The sequence below is a fragment of the Gavialis gangeticus genome, unplaced genomic scaffold (genome assembly GCF_001723915.1).
Source record: "Gavialis gangeticus isolate Ggan-Ray unplaced genomic scaffold, GavGan_comp1, whole genome shotgun sequence".
Taxonomy (NCBI): Eukaryota; Metazoa; Chordata; order Crocodylia; family Gavialidae; genus Gavialis; species Gavialis gangeticus.
This window is the reverse complement of record NW_017729024.1, coordinates 71,894,274-71,915,918: the sequence shown is the minus strand read 5'-3', so window position 1 is coordinate 71,915,918 and position 21,645 is coordinate 71,894,274. Positions and strand designations below refer to the sequence as shown.

The following is a 21,645-nucleotide window of genomic DNA, read 5'->3' as shown; positions in this document are numbered from 1 at the left end:
GGGGGGGGGGGGAATCAATTAGTCAAAGTTTAGTTACACACAGTAGAGAATGATACTCTAACTCAGTACTGATTGTATGATGAGGTCAGGTGTTCAGCATATAATCATTTAATCTAATCTCACTGGATTTCACAGCTTTTCTGTGCTACTTTCTGTATTTTGTGGATCAGAAGAAAGCTGAACATACCCTTGTCTTTCATGTGGTGTTGCTTGACAATATTTTGTGGTTTGACGAGCATATTTTACATTTTTCTAGCTTTGAAAGTACTGCTGTATGTTTTAATTTTCCATCTCAGTAGTGGTGACCTAACACTTTTAAATTTAAAATTTTCCTGTCTTTTGCATTTGTAAGTGATCTTAATCCTTGTGAAAGAGAAGGAATAATAGGACTAGTTTATTTTACATGTAGTGCAACGTAGGCATTAGCCAGGCTCCTGCAGTTACCCCTGCACCTTGAGAGTGCTTTGAAACATCTTTGCTATTCTGTTTGTGGTGTTTTCTTGAATAGAGATGTCCAAATATACTGAAGTGTGTTATGGTTTTATGATGTAGCCAAAAAATTCATTATACCATGTTTTAAGACATTTATAGAATAGCATACATGACTGTTGGGATTTTGACATCAGAGTCCACTCAGAAAATCAGAAATACAATTATTTCAGTTCATGAGTATATTGTAATCTGAGTGGTTTCTGAAAAAAATCTGTATTTTTATTCATATGACATTATAACTTTTTATTGTCTCTGTATTGATGTAACACTGCAGCAGTAGTCTATAGCTTTTTTCCTACTGCCTGATGCGCTGCCAAGGTAGGCTTGTATGTATAATATTCAAAGCTTTGTAGTACAGGCCACTACTATGTAGAGAGGAAATTTTACAGGCGTCTAAGCTAATGCATAAAGTTAAATAAATACAGCCAGTGCTCTTTATATGACATCAAAGTAAACATGAAAGCAAAGGTAGTATGGCTTGTCATGTTGTCAGAATCCTAATATGTGTTTATATCCTTTACGAAAATGTCTGCTGCATTCCTTCCAGTTTATGAAAGCAACTTTTCCAATTAAAATGCTAGGTTTATTGTTCAAAAATTTTAATAATGCCTCATTTTTTCCCAATGCTGATCATAAATAAGGCTGAGATATATGCCTGAGGCCTGACTGAATGCCAGCAGAAAATAGATGGGACTCCTTCCATTAACTCTAGTGCCACTGTATGTTTTAATGTTTAAGGTGCCAGTCAAAGTTTGGAGGTATAACACTTTTTAAAGAGCTTTTCAGGAATAAATAGATGAACAGCAAAGCTCCCCCAAACATGGAATTAAAACAGGAAACAGGATGCAAAGTAATTTTGAGGTATAATGAGTGGCCACAACTTTTACTGATGCCAGTCAAGAGAAGTTTTGGTATCCCTGAATATCATCATCATCATCCTCACCAGTTTCCTAGTTCTAACATCTCACTGGGTCTGACAGTATGCAAATTCCATTAATTATTTCCTATCTTTCCACCATCTGCTATGATTTTGTGTCAGGAGCCACCTTTTACAATAATACACCTCATCTTCCAAATACCCAGCATTCCCTGCAGTATCTAGTATTTATGCATTCTTTTTACGTGCACAAACAACATCAGCCTCTGTCTTCTACATATGTTTTCCAGCTCTCCTGATTTAGCATGCCTCTTAGGCAATCATTCCTCACTCAATCTCTTCTTGACTTCCTAACAGTTGCCCTTAGAAAACTCACTTCTGCAGCTTGCAACTAGCTGAAACCCCTCTTTGTTAGTACCCACGTCTCTGAACCATTCATTGTAATCAGAATGTAATAATTCTTGTATGTCATTAGCTTCACTTTTCTAGGGACATTACTGTTCCCTGCCAACAGTTTAACACTGTTCCAAAAGTTCCTTGCAAGCTGCAACCTTTTGTCAGTTTTTCTGCAGTCCTTTTAAAACTTGTGATCATCAAGCAGTGGTTATCTTCACACTACCCTGACCATACAGACATTTATATATCTATGTTTTCATTAATGTACAAAGAGGAGATAAATGGAAAGATGGAGAAAAGGTTACGAGCATTTTAATATGCTTTAAAGAAAATGCAGGTTCAAGTGCTTGTGTGGGGGGCCCTTCACTTTATGAACATCAGTTAAACAGTCTGGTTTTAGATTTTCATATTTTTGGTCATTCTTGAGACCACAATTTAGACCATCTTCAGGGTGCTCAGGAACGATGTACTTTATCCTGGGGAGCAATTCAACTCCCAAGAATTAGAGTTGTTAGAAAGGGAGTGTAAGGTTATATAGCTACTTTACCCACTCAGTCTTGGGATCTCAATGCTGCTTTGGTACACATAGACCTGACAGATCACTTAGAGCAGGATTACTCAAGTACTGGGGTACGTACATATTATTTGGGCCTGGCATAAAGAATCCTGAACCATGTCTTTTCCCTGCTGTCAGAAAATCAGGCCTGGCTTTGTTTTTGCGAAGTCTTGCTTAAACCTGACGGATGATTCATAGACAGAAAACAATAGTGAGATGTATGCGACTTCCATAACACCCCTTCTGCCTGAATTATGCTGTGCTCCTTCCATGTAACTAAGGATCTGGTCCACAAACCTTAAACAGTTTCCTATTCTTGATGTGTTCAACTTAGCACCATAGGAGGGACTGTCCTAAATTGGTTTGATTTTTTTTCCATTGTTGATGACTACTTTGATTCAGTCTCCTCTGTTAGCTTTGTAGGGTAAATTTCATTTTCTAACAGGGTGTCACAAGTGCTTAATGTCAACAAGCAACAAAGTAGTTCTTTGTAAAACAGTATAAATGAATGCATATGCTTTATGTTCCTGGTATATGAGTCATTTATAAAAGCTTGGGCAATAATTACAGCTGGGGTGGTAGTAATGGCATATATAAACTATGATGAACAAATTTAGGAGTGAGACGCATTTGTTGAGCTTCCAGGGAAGCTGAAATAAAAAATTGTTCCCACCTAAGTTATGAATGAAACAAGACCCTTTTGATAAGGGCATAATGTTTTTGCACATTTATTGTTAATTACTTTAACCCTGATGCCAGAGGGTCTGTGCAGATGAAACTAGAACAGACATGAATCATTATTTCTGTCTGTTAGACACCTTAGTTAAGTGTTGGTTCACCCAATTCACAGTGGGAACTTGTGGTGTCTATAAAATACAAGATAAGTGAACTTTCTCAATGGCTTATAATACAGCTTTGTGTGTGTGTGCATGTCTGTGTGCATGTGCATATGTATTAATACCCGTGTTGAGAAAAAAGAGGTCATAGTTTTGTGTACAGTCTGATGTACATGTGTAGGGTTTGACAACTTCAAAAGATCTAGGGAAAAAGGAATTGGTAATTAAATGAATAATGCAACTACATATATTTAGGGATGGACAGTTCTGAAAAGGCTCAGATGTATGATTTTGTTCAGCCTCCACTATGTCTGTGAACTCATTTAGTGTGGAAATAATATCACAAAATGAGAGTGTTATACAGCGATGACAAATAATAATGATTGTTTTTGATGAGTTGAGCCTTTTTAAAGTAAAAATTTCACATGAAGCCAATTATTTTTGTCAGACTTATTCATTTGAAGTTATATGAAAAATAATATTGACAAATAATACTTAGGGCAGTGTTCTTTGTTTCGATTTTGCTTGGCTTACCAGAGTACCAAAAAAGCTCAAAATCATCAAGCAGGTGCTTATTTTAGAATCCATCCAATGGAGGAGAAATAGTTGTGATGCCTTATAGTCTAACTATCCCACATAAAGGTCATATCAAATCATGTTTGAATTTGGACAGAGAACTGTCAATAAATGTTCAAGTTTGTGGTATGCAAAACTCTAGAACTCTTGGTTCAGAGATGATACCTTTTATTAGACCAACTAAGAAATCACAAAAAAAATGATCTTTTTCTGCAAGCTTTTGGTCGCACATGTTATAATACAAGTATTCATACCAAAAAATTCAAAGTTCAGAATAATTATAGATTCATCGATATTAGGGTCAGAAGGGACCTCAACAGATCATTGAGTCTGACCCTCTGCCTAGGCAGGAAAGAGTGCTGGGGTCAGATGACCCCAGTCAGATGCCTAGCCAGCCTTTTCTTAAAGACCCCCAAGGTGGGGGGAAGCACCACTTCCCTTGGAAGCCCATTCCAAATTTTGGCTACCCTTACCGTGAAGAAAAAAATATCTCAGCATTTACTTTTAAAATGAGTTATTTCCATGAACGTTCTTACCAGCATCAGAAATTTCAGGGAAAAAGCAGAAAAGAGATGTTATTATCACACCTTGCATATATGTTTTGTATCCCTCTACCAGATGATCCGTAGAGATAATAAAAGCCTACTAAGATGCATACAGTTGCTTCTTTAAGACTCATGTTTTTGTGCTGAACATAGAGATTCCGTTTGGAAGTTCTGTTGAGGTTATTCATTTTATTGGATATGTGAGAGTTAGTGACTTGTAAAACATTGAAGTAATAATGGCATATGATAAGTCATTGCTCCTGATGTGGATTAGTCATCCTTTTGGCAGCCAGTTGCTGGCTGCTTGGCTAACAGGAAGTTAACCCTGCCCCCAGACAGCCTTAAAAAAAGCAGAGCAGGCAGTGTCAAGCTGTCCTGACAACCATCTTCCTGCTAAACTTCCAGACTGCCCTGATCACAGCATCTTACTTCAACTGGTTTATGTTTTGCACTTCTAGTATCCATGTTTTGTTTGGCTTCCTCCTGACCATAACTCTGAAGTGCTGACCTTGGCATGATCTGTGGCTTCTGACCTTAGTTTGTCTCATGTCATCTTCATTCTGTCTCATTGACCTTGGCTTGTTCCTGACCACCACCCTGACTTCTTGACTGTGGCCTATTCCTGATCAGGTCCTCTGTATCTAGGCTCCAGCTTGATCACTGGTTCAAGACCTTGGCTATGACCCTGTCTTAATTCTTAGATTTGGCCTCGGGTTCCAGACCTTGGGTCTAAGCCTACAGACTGCCCACAGCTCAGTAATAGCAGAGGCTTAACTGAGGTCCTTGGAGCAGGAATAGGTGAATAAAGGAACTTTGGAAAGGTCCAGAATCCAAGACTTTGCTCAAGGATATATCATAAAAACCTCCTTAAGGCCACCACTTTCCAGAAAAACTCTGGGAAAAAAGTTAACTCTGCAGGATATCTTAGTTGTGCTCTGGACTGTAGGAGTATAAGAAGGAAAATGTGTTCTGGAGCCAAATTCCATTCACTAAGAAGATATTACCAGCAGCTCTCTTTCATTTAAACCACAAAGGCTGTAGGTTAAGCATGTTGGCTGTTGACAAGTGTCATGGAATTTTTTTATGTGCTCATTACGGCTATGTTTCTTAGACAGCATTCTTTTACCATGAACAACTCTTAGGTGACCAGGTCTTGGGCAGTTTGGTGTAAGAACTGGCTCTCAGAAGGACAGATGAGGGTCGGAGAGCTAACTACCAGATCCAGAGGTAGAGAAGAGAATCTTTAATACAAACCAGGGTCAGAATCCAGAAGGTTGGAAGCTGGGAGTGGGAGGTGAGGAGGAGGGAGGAAGGCAGGGGTAGAACCCACAGGTTGAAGTCCAAACATTAACTAAGCCAGGGGTCAAGAACCAAAACACAGATCTGTAGGGGAAATCCAAAGTCAAAGTCCAATAAAAAGCCAAAAACCAGGGTCAGGAACCAGGAAAACCAGAGCTCAAGCCAGGAGGCTTGTCAAAGCAGACTGCATCCGAACTCTTGATTGGCCTAGAAACCCATAGCCCCAGCTGGTACTAATGGATAGGTGGCACTCCTAGCAGCTAATCAGGAAGCTTGCTGTTTCTAAACTGGGGCAGAGCTTGGCAGCTGAGAGCTTACCGAAGGTATAGCTGCTGAGGTACTTGGCCCAGGACCCAGAGTGATGGTTTGTCAGCTGGCTCCCCTGCCTCATAATTAATTTCCAATTAATTTTGTTTTGTTTGATTTAATATCCTTTCCTTCTTAACTCACTGGTCTAGATTTCTTTTACTATGATGATTACAGTTCAACATTTGCAACATTCTTCATTTTTCTGGTGTTGCCATGATAAGAAAGAAGTGCTCTGAAAGTGTTGAAGAAATGCCATTTCAGTCAAGCCCCTACCTCTGAGGGAATGCTTGTGAACAAAAATTTAGTTTTTGTTCTTAATTTCTAAACAGATTTTGAAAATCTGTTTTGAATTATTTCCTTTGAAGGGAATGTGAATCTTCATGCTAAGACAATAAAAGAAAAAAAAAATCTCACCCCTTCCCAAATGAATTAGAGATGGCAGTCTTGCGTGTCTGGAGCTGACTTACAGCACTTGATGTTAAAATGTAGCCCTTTGTAGAAGTTGTAATAAATTACAGCCATTGTCGGAGGCTACAAACCTGTCAAACCTACAGCAAAAATAAATAAATAAATAAATAAAAATGGTCACCCTTTAAATTTTGTGCTCTAAGAAGAATTTTAGTCTTTGGCAAGTTGACAGTAAAAATAGACAAAAGCAGTATTTTAGGATGTTGTGCCAAAGATCATGTGTGAAAGCCTGTGAGTGTCTTGTATTCAGCTGTAAGTTATAGCTGCTTAGTCTTGAGAACTGAGGAGTGGCATATTTCTTGAAGCCTTTGGGACATGCAAGTTATACATTTCTCTTTTTTTGAATGACATTGTGGTCAAATTTTGCAGCTAGTAACACATTTGTCCATTTTCAGTTCTTTTACATAGAATATAAAGTTGAGGTTAATTAAAGAACTGTCACTCTCAGAATGGAGGAAAGAAAGATCAACTGAGACAAGTGAACAACAACGACTGAAATTGGTACCTTGAGACAGGTGATAATTTGGTATAGCTAATTATCACTTTTTTCCACATGAAATAATGTTAGAAACATAATAAATTGTTTTTATTTTGATAAGTAAAGTGTTTTAAAATGTGGAATAATCAGTAGTGAATTTGTCAGAAAATCTTCCTCCCTCTAAAAAAAGAAAGAGAGGTAACTGGTTTAGTGGATTTTTTTGTCATGTTTTGTTGTTTCTCCTGCCCTGACCTTGTTGCTGGTACCCTGAGACAACCAACGGACCAGGTCTCTTGATAGTGATGATCAGGGTCTGAATTTACTGAAATAAACGGTTGAGCTGAAACCATCTAAGCAACTCGGCATTGAACTTGTGGCCTAGGTACAGACATTCAGAAAGCCCAAGGCAGAATCGATTTAAGTTGCACGGTATTCTTAGTGGTATAGTTTAGATCAGTAGCAAACAGGACACACGTTTGCCTTTTGGTAGTGGTGGGGTGCAAATCTTAGGCTGGATTCTGCCATTTTTAAACCAGTCTATGTGTGCCGAACGTCTGCTCTGTTACTGGGTATAGATTGGCTTTGTTTGTCAAACTTCTGTTCTGTAACTGGTATAGACTGGTTTCTGATGATTTAAATTGGTAAAAGTGTAATGTCTGTACCTGGCCATAAAGTTTTAAATATATTTAAGAAATGCCAAGTGGTGCAACTGTTAGATATCATAATCCCAACTAGCTGGTATTACCTCACTTCTTGATTGGCCCTCATTCCATGGTAGATTGCCCCTAGTATCCTTTTGGCTGTTGATCTATTTATTGCTGTTGATGATAGCTTTTTTTTAAAATGGCCTATTCACATAAGTAAATTTAAGAGCCTAAATGCAGGATCAGGACCTCAGATATAAAAGATTTATTTATAAAAAATTTTATTTTAACCACACATTCACCCTTTGAGTTCTTACTTTTATGAATATCTGTGGAACTTTATAAATCCCAGGCCCATTTCTTATTTTTCTCTCCTTAAGTCTCCATGAGGCCTGGCTAGAAATAATTTTGTGTGATTGATTAGTTTAGAGTTTCATGTCCTGGAGTGGTGCTATTTCAGAACACTGTCTTGAGTTATAGGTTACTATAAGTAAATACTTATTCCCATTCCATATGAACAAAACTGTTCCCAGAATTTGCTATTGGCAGCAAAGTATTTCATTTTTGAGGCTTTGACTTAGGCTTAGTTAAGCTTTTGTTCTCTCACTGGAAGAAAATTCACTTGCACACAAGTGGTAATTCATTGAATTAATACTTATCACAACTAGCTTAAGCTTTGTGCATTTCTTCTATCCCAGGGTTGGTTCTAAATTTACTTCTAAAAGTATCTATAATAGATGTCATTCAGTAAAGGAAAAAAAAGTAAGAATTGATCCACTGCTTAAGTTGCTTAAGTCATGATTTTCTTAGGTCAGGTAAACTCTCCCTTGCACATATCTCCCTCCTACCACATTTTCCTGATATCTTACATGGATTCTTACATAGATATACATTTTCTATTTTTTTTTGTAGTGGCTTGTAAACCCTGCTTGGTATCCTAACAATTTTTCCTTAATTTATATTAATATCTGTTTTTGTTCTGTTTTTGACCTTGCCTATTTTTATTAATATCTACTCTGACATGCCACAAATCATACAAACCTAACTGAATCACATTCTTTGCATAACGTTTCTCCTTTTCACTTTTTTGGTTATAACATGCTTCTGTTTTGTTCATTTTCAGGCTCCTAAGCATATAAGAATGTATGCCCCTAGGTCACAGATTTTGGACCAGAAAGTCATGATTTCAACTCTCAGGTCATGTTTTGGGCTCATAGCTAATCTGGACGTTGTAGCACTAGGTAAGTAATGTTACAAGGTGGATACATTTTCATGTTACCTGTTATCCCAGTTTTCAAAAGCACTTAGGAATGACTTTTAATAGGACTTTGGGGCATTTTTACATGTGCTCTGGGACATGGGGCTGGGTGCTTTAATTAGTGAGCTGTGTATCAGCATCACCGTGCATCCTTATGTTGAAAAAATGGTGGTGGGGCACTTTGAACTAAAACTCATTGAAAGTGTTTTATTTCAAACCACCCTACTGCCATTTTTTCAGCGTGGGCACGCCAATACACATGATGTGAAAAGCTGCTGGAGCATGTCAGTTTCCATGCTCCAACAGACTCGATTAATCGAGACTGCTCTGATGTGCTGGATTTCCAGTGCATTGGAGCAGGCTCCATGCATGTCTATAGGAGTCCTAGGCTCCTAAGCGTCTAAATCATGATTGAAAATGGGACCTTGGCTCCTAAGTCATTGGAAACTCTTAAAAATTTTATCTGCTGCTAGTTGGATGCAAAATTATCTGGTAACTGTCCAGGTATAACTTTTTTTAATAAGAGTAACCTGGTACTGTTAATTCCACTATTACAATAAAGCTTCTGGTTTCTTCTCTTCTATATTCAATCTGGGTTTCAATCTTTAAATTTTTTCTTTACAAATTTTAGTATGGCCATTGTTACTTTCCATGAGACACCTATGACAAAGAAAGAATGGCAAGTAAAGGAAAAATGTTGTCAGAAATTCTCTTCCTAGATGTCCAGACAGATTTCTGTCTCTGCTTGTAGATGCTGGGTCTATAGCCCACAGCTATAGAAGCTGAGTTGAGCCACTCTGCAAAGAGCACACAAAGTATAACAAGGTTGCAGTGCATTTCCTGTGTGTCATCATGCAGCCTTTTGTATAGGAGTTGACTTTTCAAAGTGTAAAATGAAAGTTAAAGATGTAAAATTTGGATACATTTAAAATGAAGTCCAACATGACTGTAGCAATTGAGTTTATTGAATTAGCTGTCACAGAGAGAGAGAGGGGGAGAGAGAGAGAGAGAGAAGCAGTATTGGCATTGACTACATTACACAGACTCAGTGTTTCATAACTTATGTATGCCTTATCTGTGCCTGTGCTCTACAATTAATAATAATGTGTATTAATCAGGGGGTTTATAATCTACCTATTCCTTTCTCTTGCTTACCTTCTACTCCTCCTTACCTCTTTCTGATGAAAACAAGAAGAGTTAAATTTCCGGGGGATGTATGGGAAAGGGACTGTGATATGTAAGAACATAAAATACCTTTGCAGCATTCTAATTCCTGTTCCAAATGTCATCTCTCTAATGTATCACATTTGGAACAATTTTTTCTCTTGTGGTCCCCTTCAGGAAGGATTTCGAATTAAACAGTAGCATTTCCAGCAATAAATGAAATTAGCTGAAGAATTGCCACCATTTTTTAGCCAACAAATCAAGGATTGAGAGGCTAAATCCAATACTTTTTGGCTCAATTTTTTTTTGATAATTGGAAATTTCTATCAGATACCTAACGGTGTCTCCCTAATTTCTTTCTGGTGGTGATGGTAGGCGCTCTCAGAGGTAGTTAGCTACTCAACACTTTTCCAATTTATATTTAGAAATATTCACCTTGCTAGATATGGCTACTAAAATTATGCTATTTAAAGATATTTGAAAAATAAATGAGGTGTATAGTTACTAGTTAATTTCAACTTGTTTTTCTGCTATTTCTGTTGACCCCCACATATCATTCAAATTTACTATAGCTAAGTTATGCACATAGACTGAATGTTGTCTTGTTTTTCTTGCATACCTAACATGTAAATTTAGGTGGAGTTCTTATTCATAAGTGCCCTTTTCACAGATTAGCCATTTCTCTGGCTGAAAAGACATCTAACCTGAACTCTAACCTCTAAAAACTTTCACAGTCCCACTTCTCCCTTAAATGGAAAACAACCTCATTAATTCCTCACATAAACATCCAGAACACTACTTTAACAGGCTCATAATTTATAAACCTTACACTATTTTTCTCTGAGAAATATGTGACAGCAGAAACATTTTGGGCTATCACAGCAGAAAAATCAAACATTATTCTTTCACATAAATCGTTGACACTATATGAGCCATATTTTCACAATAGGTGGGCTCATAAAAATGAACCTGCACCTGGTATGACCAATTATGATTTATGGTAGAGTACTTGTAATCTGCAGTAAATGGTGTGGTGGGTTAATGACCTAGCAGTTTTCCTTTGTCAATCTTGAGTCTTTCAAATCCATTAGGTCAAAAGTGGAAATGATTTTGCCAACTCATTCTGCTTCCAGTGGTCAGATGCTCATAAGAAAACACCACCACAACAGGTACCTAATTAGCACCTATGCTGGATATATAAGTGAAGAAGCCTAGGACTGAATGAAAATGGAAACTGTATAATGCTTGCGTCAAACTCCAGTAGTGAGCCTTCCAGATCAAGTTAAGGCTCATTGTATGGGGAAGCTGGCAATACTACTGTGGTACTGCTACACAAACGCTGATGCACAAAAGCTGCTTCCTTCCACATAGGTAGAAATCATGACAACTCCTTCTCCCTTATTCTCCTTCTTGACTCCAGGACAGTTTTCATGCATTAGGATCTCTTTCTGAGCTGATGGTAAGGAAATACTTGTGCCCAGTTTTCAAAACATTAGGTGTGCAGTAGTACATAGACAGTTTGCCTTGTCATCTGTCTGTCTTGTTATCGCACATATATCATATTATTTGTTTCCTGAATGTTATTCTGAAAGGAAAAAATCTCTATCACTCCTTTTCTAAATGTGACAGTTTAGATAGATACAACTGGAAAAAAATGTTCCCAAGAGTATTCATGTTCTTAGTTTGAAGCCTTTCCCCTGCTTATTTCCTGTCTTAACTTTTGCTAGGATTTTTCCATGTGAGAGAGATTAATAATTAATCATAAATAATGAATAAATAAGCCGTTGCACTGTGTATCCAACAGCACGCCTGACTTTCTCCAAATCAGGTGCTGAATATATAAAGACTGTTTTTTTTTTAAGTGCACTCCATTTTAACTTTCATGATGTTTGTTATATAAGGAATAACTGTCGGTAGTGTCATTTTAAATACTCTCTTTTTGTATTTGGCTTATGCTAATGGCAATGCTGCAGAACTTTAGCTTTTTTTCCTTTAATAGTTATTCCTGATTTCCTGCTGTGGATATATATTGAACATAAGAAATTAGCTGCAGAGAGAATTAGAGGGTGTAAGTGTGATTGTCTGAGTCACGTAAATGCCAAAAGCTTTTTGTGACATTTTTGAGACTTTAAAAATGGAAATATGTTATTTGCACACTGGCTCCTGATGGAATATGACACAGTGCAGACATGCTGTGAGTTTAAGATTGGGCTCTAGGCCATTAGTGGCTATGTACACGGGGGGCCTTGGGCTTCATGGAGGCAATGCAATGAGCCACATTCTGTATGGACCTCCTTTGTTGATGAGCTAAAGAATCTTTATCAAATCAATGAAAGCTAATGAGAATTGTGGACTCGCTATCCAGATTTCAACTTTAAAGAATATAATTCAAGCTTGATGTAACTTTTGTCTTTTTTCCAGATGGTCTTACACTTTCACTGTAATCACTTTTGAAATATTAACAGGTTCCAGTACATTCAGTTTTAAATGCATAACTTCCAACTAAATTATATGTGAAATTTATTTAAGGTGGTACTGTCATTTTAAGTTTACAGTGTATAATTACAGCATGTTTCAGATCTCTGATGCATGAGTAGTCTGTCTATGTTTTTAATTTGGCCTCAAAATGTGGTGCATGTGTACATGCTTGTATTTTAATGTATTATTTTAGCAGGCAAATGAGAGCAGAGCAGACTCAATCTATGCAATGTTACATGGTGTTACAGTTTGAATGTGCTGTGAGAAGTTGCATATTAAGGGTTAATATCATTTCTTGCCTAAGCAGCTCTGACTTGCTACTAGAGGGCTGGTGAGCAGAGGTGTATTTAGGAGCTCTACTTCTGTTCTGGATCCCACCCAGAAAGGGCTGGGGGTGGTGCATCCTGATGCTGGAGGACTGGCAATTGCTAGTTTTATCCCCATTGAGCAGACTAAATTTACCCTAACATAAGCTGGTTCAGAGTTAACCCTCACCTGAAGTGGCATAATTTTGAGATGCTCAGAGGGCACTTAGTGTGACTTAATGAGCATTAACATCCAGACACTTGTGTTTTAAGTGCCCTTAGTATGGTCTCAATGTAATATGCAATTTCACCCTGAGAGAGTACATGTGGAATATAATCACTGTGTCTGCGCTGCTGCCTCCTTCAGATCTTTCCTAAACAGACATCAAGAATGCCTTGTAGAAAACCCATGAAGGCAGGGTTAGGAGACTTTTGGGCCTGGAGAACCTACTCCCTATGAATTCATGAGGAAAAATAATTTGATTCCCAATGTCTTAGGTGGTAGGGACTGAGAACACAGTGAAGCGCTGCCCTCCTGCGGTTGCTGGGGAAGCCCTTAAATTCTATTGCTGTGGGACATCCAAAGTGCTTTTGCCGGCCCCTCTTCCTCTCCAGGGCCATTCTTAGCAGGTATCTGGTTGGTGAACAGTGGGCGCATCTACCCAAGATGCTACATTGCTGTAGCGATGAGTTACAGTGACATAGCTCATTGCTAAGGTGGGCACGAACTGGGATGCCGATGCTACTGTGCGGTAGCTTGTTGCCACTGCATAGGAGGGTCAGAAATGATCTGTGCGCTGCTGGGACTGCACAGTAATGGCAGGTACTGGACAGTCATATACCAAGCAAAGTGCTAAAGCAAGTACTGAATGACTGTGCAGTAACAACTGCACAGTCAGGGGCATGTGCAGATGTGCCCAGTGATACTATAATCTAATTTCCCAATTCACTTTCCTAAGATATAGAGTGGAACAATTGGTCTCCTTACAATTCCCAAAGAATTTAAAAGAAAAAATGTATGTAGCTCATTGAGGAATGCATACATGTGATGATGTTCCCTTTCTGGTGCATGCAATCAGCAAGTGCACATAAGAAAAACTTTTGAATATGGCTTACCATTGGGATATGAATGCAAGCGGTGACTAGAGAATTACAGGCCTGATTTTGGAAACAAATTTCCTTCTGAAATCTCCAAGGCACTGTTAGTAACAGAAGTGAAGTGAAGTTGTTTCTAAAAAGGTGAGGCAATAGAGAGGCACTGATTTATACCACATCAGGCTCTCACCCCTGATTTTCAAAGGATGGTATTGCATCTAAGGAAACTATAACTCTCCCTCTGAACTTAGAAAATGGAGAACTAAATATGTTTTGAGATGCTGAGATGTTGTGTTGTACATCTCTGGACCCCAACCTGCTACCATCTTTACTCCTTTTCTCACAAAATCATTTTTTTTTCTTTCTGGAAGAAAGGAACACCTGCCTTTGGCTTCCTTCTAGGAACTGCTTTTATTTACTGAGGCACCTCCAGGCACCTAAATCCCTCTAGTTCAATGAAAAATCATCTTACACTATCATTGATGAAAACTACTACTCTACTATGGTAAACTACTATTGTCCTATGTTCTTTGATACCTAGAATGGTATGCTTTTGGTAAAAAGTGTGAGTTTGGAAAAAAAGCATGAGTTTATACATGGCACTGGAATTATTGGCTCCTGTGACACAATAATAAAGGTACAGGAAATGAGTCACCTTTTCTATAGGACAATTATAGAAGAAAATTCAGCATCCATTTAGGCAGAATGGGCTTTCTGGTTTCACCTCTTCAGCAGGCTGCTGGACCATTCTAATCTCCCAGAATGAAACATAGAAGGTAAATGGAGTCATGATCTGTTAGTTTAGTAGGGATGTATTGTGGGGAAGAGAATTCTTCAGGAAGTAAGGTGGGTAGAGAGTTTAGTTATGCATGAGGTGGGTAGGGAGTTCAGACTTCAAAACTTCAGATATTTTTGCATTTTTACCAGACCTTTTGTGGTCCTTCTATTACTAGATCCTGTATCATTTTAGCTATGACTGTGCCACTTACTTGAATTCTATTATAGCACTTCACTATAATTCTAATTATCACTCATCTCAGTAGCTGGTAGCTTTTCTATTATTAACTAATCATCTATTGGCCCTGTGGGGGTCCCATAGCTTCCAGGCTTTTTAGTGAGGTTGAATTAGATTATCTACCCTTATTAAAACTTAGGTTTCACCCAAAGTAAGAATGTGAAAATGACCTCCCAGTGTTAATATATGTAAAATATATCATTACACATGTTTATGTTTCCTGAATCACATTGCAAATTGCAGCTTTCCAATTTGGGCTAATGAATAAAAGAACCTTGTTTTACAGATGAGCTAAACATCTTATGAAGTATTTATATTGCATAGTATGTAAAGCAGTTAACATAATTATTTTGAAATCTGACAATGTCTTAGCAGCAGTAATATCTCTCTGTTCTACCACTCTGGAAAGGTAAAAGGATAGGGCAGGGTGACATCTTGGAGACTGACTGGTTCAGAGGGTATTGAGTTTTTGTGGGCCATAACCTACTCTCCTATAATAAAGTACTTTGTCAGAAGTTACCTCTGAAAGCTTATGCCTCTTCGAACCAGTTAGAAGGTAGGGCAGGTAACACCTTACCTTCTGCTTGACTTCAGATTACCATGGCTAACCACCTCTCTCCTCTGGGTGGTAATGAAATTTAGAACATATTTTTGTATTAATAAGGAGGTTGAATCACAAGAAATGCTTTTTTTTTTTAACTCTAAATTATTCCTTTTCCAGATATTATTCTGTTAGATGTTTCTCTTATAATTTACATGTAAAAGGTCATAATTCTGGCCTCAGTTTCATGAATGAGCTCCTTTTGAGTTCATGAATCTAATCAATATGTATCTCTATGTAGTCCCAAAATACATTGTCCCAGGAGTGCCTCCCAAATAGTGTACACATATCTAAGGTACCTTGGGAACTAGTAACAGTATAGCTGAAGCAGCATGGAGCTGAGCACAGACTGCAAAATGCACCTAAGGAGGCTGGATAGCCTTACTTGAGCTCTGACTATACTGGTACTGGCAGCTGTTTAAAGCTATGTCAGATGTGTCAACATTATATGGCAGCCACAACAGTGCCTATATTGCAGACATACCTAATACCTATCTAATATAACTGTTATGTAATATCTATTTAAGAAGCCTTTAAGAGACGTGAGAGGATGGCACGCATTATTTTTGCGTAATGGACCATGGGTGTGGACAGCAAAAAAAAAATCATACAACTTTTAAAAAAGGAGGGAGGGACTTATTGTGGTTCAGATGAATCCTTGGAAACTCTTTCATCTGCCTGCTCTATCCTGAGGCAAGTGGAAGATAAACTACAATAATTTACCACTTGTTTCATTAAGGGGTAAATTATTGCTGTTTTGCTTTACTTACTGTGAGAAAGGAGCACAAGAGATCAGCTGATGAGCTGTCATGAACACTAAATCTCTTTCCCTTTTAAAACAGTATAATTGTTCATCTGTTCATGTGTTGTAAAACACTGTATAAAATACAATAAAGTTTATAAGGTGTATTTAATGCAACAGATTATTTGATTAACAGGACGTTTATCTAGGGCTCAATCCAAATCCTACAGAAATGGAACAAATTCCAGGAATCTCAATAAATTTGTATGGGGCATTTTATGTGTATCCTTAAAATCAAAAGTTAGCACCTACTGGTGGCTAAGGATATAGTCTTCTGTATTTTACATAACACGTTCCAGAGAAGGATCTCAACCTAAGTGCAAGGCCATTTTAATTATGACTATGACCTTATCTTCAATGAATGACATAGAGGAATATGAAAAGCTATAAAAGAAAATGTATGGACATGGGACATAAATTTACACAGAGTTTATTTTAATGTTGCTTCACTTGATTTTCTCTGAATCAACTAAATGCTATTAACACTAGTAGATTTTGTGTTCTCTTCTTTACTTCTCTGAGTTTTTCCTGTAGATTGTAGCCTTCCCTTTCTTTTATGAAGTTCTCTGTGGCTGTCTCAAGGCAGTAAAGATACAGTATTCTTGCAGATTATTTTTCACTCTGGAGAGATGTGGAGAATGCAGCAGTGAGTGAGGATTTGAGTGCCTTTTACAAAAATTATCAGAACATGGCAGTCTATATTCTCCTAATGATTAGATAACAATGTCAATCATAGAATAAAGTGAACAGGCTAAGTGCTGTGATGGACAGTTCTACATAGATGGGATAGCACAAGTGAAATAGTAACCTATTCTTCCTCCAGGCAAATTCTGAGTGCAGTCTGTTACACACAGATAATCAGAGCTAAATGCCCATATTTCTCATTAAGCCAGAAAAAGACTTTGTTTTGTTATGCCAGAGCTCTGGGTTTGCATTTGCCTGAAAAATATGCCTACTTGAGTTTCACTTCCAAGAGAGAATTAGAGTCCCATGAATTTATCCAACTCAATTCAGTATAGGTGTGGCAGACCTTGCTTTTTTTCAAATGAATATTTGAAAGTGAAAGATCAATTTTGCCTCTGACAGTCAGAATCTCTTCACACTTATCCAGCAAACTGCTATCCAGTTTATTCCTGATACAGTGTTCCCATACATCTTCCTTGCTTGGATTCCTATAGAATTTTGGGGAAATTATATTAATGGTGGTATGAAAATCCCAGTAGGGCCTACTATGGGTCTCTCTGTTGATTAAAACACTTTAAAATGCTAGGTCAAGTTCCCCAAAATCATGCGTTTGGCTTAAAAATAATAATAAAAAAAACCCTTAAGAATAAAGGCTGGGTTCCATAAATAAAGATAAATGAGTCTTCTGATTCTAGCTCTTTAGGATATATTTTTGTTACATTTTCAAGGTCTTCTGTGAGACCAAGGAGAGCTAGTACACATGATTGGGTTTTAGTCCTTAGGGTTGCATTCTATGCCCACTAAGTTGAAATGGTGAGTTTTTAATTGAAATGGTGGGGTTTATTTTCCTGTCACGGTATATACATTATTGTCCTGGTGGCTGCAGGCATCTACTGAAGGAAGAAGTGGCAAGGGGCCCAATCTTATTTTTTTTTGGCAGAGCCTGCCTACCTGTCCCATGGCTGGGGGACCATTAATTTGTTCCATTAATCTGTCAGCTCACCCCCTGGCTGTGGGAGAGGCAGACAGGGTCTGCAGAAAAAAGGGTCAGTTCCTTTGCTGCTTCTGCCTTCAGCAGGTTCCTACGGCTGGCAGGATACCTGGGGTCACCCAGGAATGGGCTGGCTTGTCTATGGGGCGGCATGGAGAGGTGGCAGGAGGGCGGGTGGGTGTGCTGGCAGCCAAAGAAGGTGGCACGGATGGTGCATGGGGTGGGGGCTACTAGCTTCCAGCACCTTGTGCACCATCCCCACCCTCTTGTCTGGCCACCAGCACACCCTCCTGCCTCTTCCCTGTGCTGTCCCAGGGGCAAGCCAGCCCATTCCTGGGTGGCCCCAGGTGTCTGGCTGGCCACAGGAGCCTGCTAAAGGCAGAAGCAGCAAGGGGCCCGATCCTTTTTTCTGCGGAGCCTGCCCCCTCTTCTACACCCGGAGGACGAGCTGACTAATGGCTGCAATGTTCCAAGTGCAATGTTGCAAACTAAACTACACTTGGATGTAGTATAGTTCGCAATGATGCAAACTCGTTTAAAACCCTCAAAACTCGTGTACGTGTGATATGTGACACCATTAAGCCACACAAAGGGAAATTTTCACCACGTGTACATTATGACATTATGTACATTCTAAAGAAGCCCTTTTAGAAACAAATGAAAGCTGAGCTTCTCAATCATGTCCTTTGAAGCTGGGGCTCTAAAAACCCATGATAACTCGTGAGTGAGCTTAGGCTCATGAAAGCTCATGCTATACATCTCTAATTTAGTTTGTAAGGCTGCATACAGCCATTTGCTATATCTGTTTTATATTCATACAGCTTGCCTTAAACTACCTAAAAGTAGACTGGGAGTGTCATGTATAGCTGTTTGCCACTTCTGGGAGCCATGCAGAAAACCCAAAATAAATAACTTCTCCACTCACATATCCAGTCACTCATTTGCCATATCTTCGGAGGATCCTACTTAGTCGTCCTCCCCATCCTGTCTAATTTATTATAAAGTTTCTGTGCTAGTCCCCAGTTTCTTCTCTTCACTTTTTCTGTAGGTAGTTTCATTTGCAAAAACAAATTCAGCAACCACCTTTCTGCTGACCTCGTCACAGATTTACTTCCCTCCTCTGGACCTGCTCAAGCCACTACCTTAAGATCAACATGGCTAAGACAGACCTGTTACTCTTCTCCTCTCAGCCTTCTTCACTGCCTTCTTTTTCGATCAGTCTAACATCAGTTCTAGGCAAAATAATGAAACATCTGACACAAATTCAATTAACAAAGAATTAAAGCAGGGTAATATAATTAATGCCAATCAATATAAGTTTATAGACAATAGATCCTGTCAAACTGACTTGATATTTTTGATGAGATTACAGATTTGGTTGCTAAAGGTCATAGTTAGTGTTGATGTAATAGACTCGAATAAGGTTTGGTACAGCACACCATTTTGATCAAGAAATTAGAATGATATAAAATCACCTTGGCACACATTAAGTGAATTAAAAATTAGCTGATGTATGTGTTTCACAGTGTAATTGTAAATGGAAATCATCATTGAGTGAATATGTTTCTTGTGGGGTCCTGTAGGGATTGGTTCTTGATTCTATACTTTTAAATACTTTTATTAATGACTTGGAAGTAACCTAAAATCATTACTGGAGACAAAATATTTGAAGAGTGGTTAATAATGAAAAGGATAGGTCACTGATACAGGGTGATCTGGATTTCTTAGTAATTTGGGAACAAGCAAACAATATGCAAGAAAGCGAAAAAGTGAATATAATTCATTAGCCTGTAGCTAGAGCACCTGGGACAGAGTGTACTTGGGTTCCAGCTGCTGCTTCAATGGACATTTAAGTATTTTATAAAAACTGGAGTGGATTCAACAGGAAAGACTGGGACTTACCCACTGCTTAAGAGCCTATAACTTGGTGATTAAGAGATTTTCCTAGAAGGTGGGCAACTGGATTCCTGTCCCTTCACAAGAAGGAAGTTAGGGCCTGAGTCTGAAATATCCTTGGTGAGTGCTCTAACCACTTGACTGCTGGACACAAGGTGAATATTATCTCCTCTTTGCTGATTTTGTGTATCTAGCTGCTGCCAATTTTTTTTCCAGCTTAAGCTACGTAGCAAGTCTGACTCAGATTTGACTCATGGTGACTAAAACTCCATTTTTCGGTGACTCTAGTTATTATGATTGTAATTATAGTTATTGTTATTATAATAGTTATAGTTGCTATTATTTAGTATATTAATTGAAAAATATTCATGCTGCCTTAGTACAGGCTATAGTTAGAGCTTTGTGGATAATTATATATGTGTGTGTGTGTGTGTGTGTGTGTGTGTGTGTGTGTGTGTGTGTGTGTCTGTACAGGGTCTTCATAAAGTCCTTGTTCACAACCTAAGTTATTAAAGTTTAAAAGTTCACCAGGACTTTATGAAGACAGTGTGTGTGTGTGTATGTGTATTTATATGTATATGTATATATATAACTGAGTAAGGCAAGAACTAAAAAAAAGTAGACTAGTTAAAATGTTTAATTCAACATTTTACTCATTAACATTTTGAATATTAAGCTTAGGCAATTTTTACTTTGAAACATCATTACAAAAAAAAAAAAGCAGCAAAATGTTTTGTTTTGGAATATGCCAAAACAAAACGTTTGACTTTTTTCATTTTTTGACTACAACTCTTTTCTAAATTCATCAGAACAGGCATTTTTCAATTAATAAAACATTTACCCAAGAATATTACCCCGCTGTAGTTGTTTTGCTTCTGTATTTGTCTCTGGGATGATCATTATCACAGTAATGCATCCAGTTCTGATTTCCGCAATCAAGAAGGACGTTTAAAAAAGGAAAATAGTTCAGAGGAGAGCCACAAGTATCATTAGAAAACTGGAAAAAAATCTCGTGCTGATAGGTTGAAGAAACCTAATTCATTTGTTTAATTTATCAGAGAAAAGGTTTGAGGAAAGTTTGATCATTATGTATTTGTGCTTACATGGGGGAAAATGTCCTAATGGGGTTTTTTTCAATCTAGCAGATATCAAAAAGATATAGGAGGATCCAATGACTGAAAGTTGAAGCTGGACAAATTCAGACTAGAAATGAGACCTGCATTTTTAACAGGAAAATGAATTGCCTGTTGGAACAATGACCCAAGGGTTGGGTTCTCCATCATTGGACTATTGAAGTTAATTTTGGATGTTTTCTTCAACTAACACTTAATTGAAATAGCAGTTACTTCAGGGAAGTCCTGTGGCTTACATTGCAAAGGAGGTCCACAGATGACCGTGGACATCAGTATAATTCTGCCTGTTACTTAGGCCCCTAATTTGGACATCATCATAACTCAGACTTTTCTCTAACTCCTCACATCTATTTTTATATCTTACAGATTCTTTTGAACTGGCTTTTTGCATCTGCCACATAACAAAAAGAAAAGAAAAGAAAAAGCTTATCCAGGCTCTCATTTTTTCAGTCATTACAATATATTTACTTTAATTCTAGGTATTGCAATCTTGTCCCACTCATATTCATTTATGCTGCTCCAAAGATCACTTTCCTAGACCAGCAGTCAGAAGCATTTCCAAGTGACAGACTAGAATGGCCTAACTTGGGTCTGAAGCAGGCTGGCCTGGGACCTGGCTTCCTGCCACCACTGCTGCAGCTTCTCCGCACTGCCTGGCTGTGTTGTAGCACAGGAAAGCCCTCCACTGTCCAGCCACAGTGTGATGCAGTGCGGCATGGAGCAGTAGGAGCCGCCCCCCCCCCCCCC

The 21,645-nt window shown here is 38.2% G+C and overlaps 1 long non-coding RNA gene across 2 annotated transcripts in view; it reads left to right on the top strand.

Annotated features, from left to right (window-relative positions):
- LOC109297466 overlaps positions 1-12,402 on the top strand; it is a 108,100-nt gene extending 95,698 nt beyond the window's left edge. The window contains exons 4-5 of one of the 2 annotated variants that reach the window (XR_002097322.1): positions 8,600-8,717; positions 11,032-12,402. This is a non-coding gene — a long non-coding RNA (uncharacterized LOC109297466). Of the gene's footprint in view, positions 1-8,599; positions 8,718-10,989 lie in introns of both variants that reach the window. The other variant, XR_002097321.1, reaches the window with a different exon arrangement.
- Positions 12,403-21,645: the final 9,243 nt, after the last annotated feature.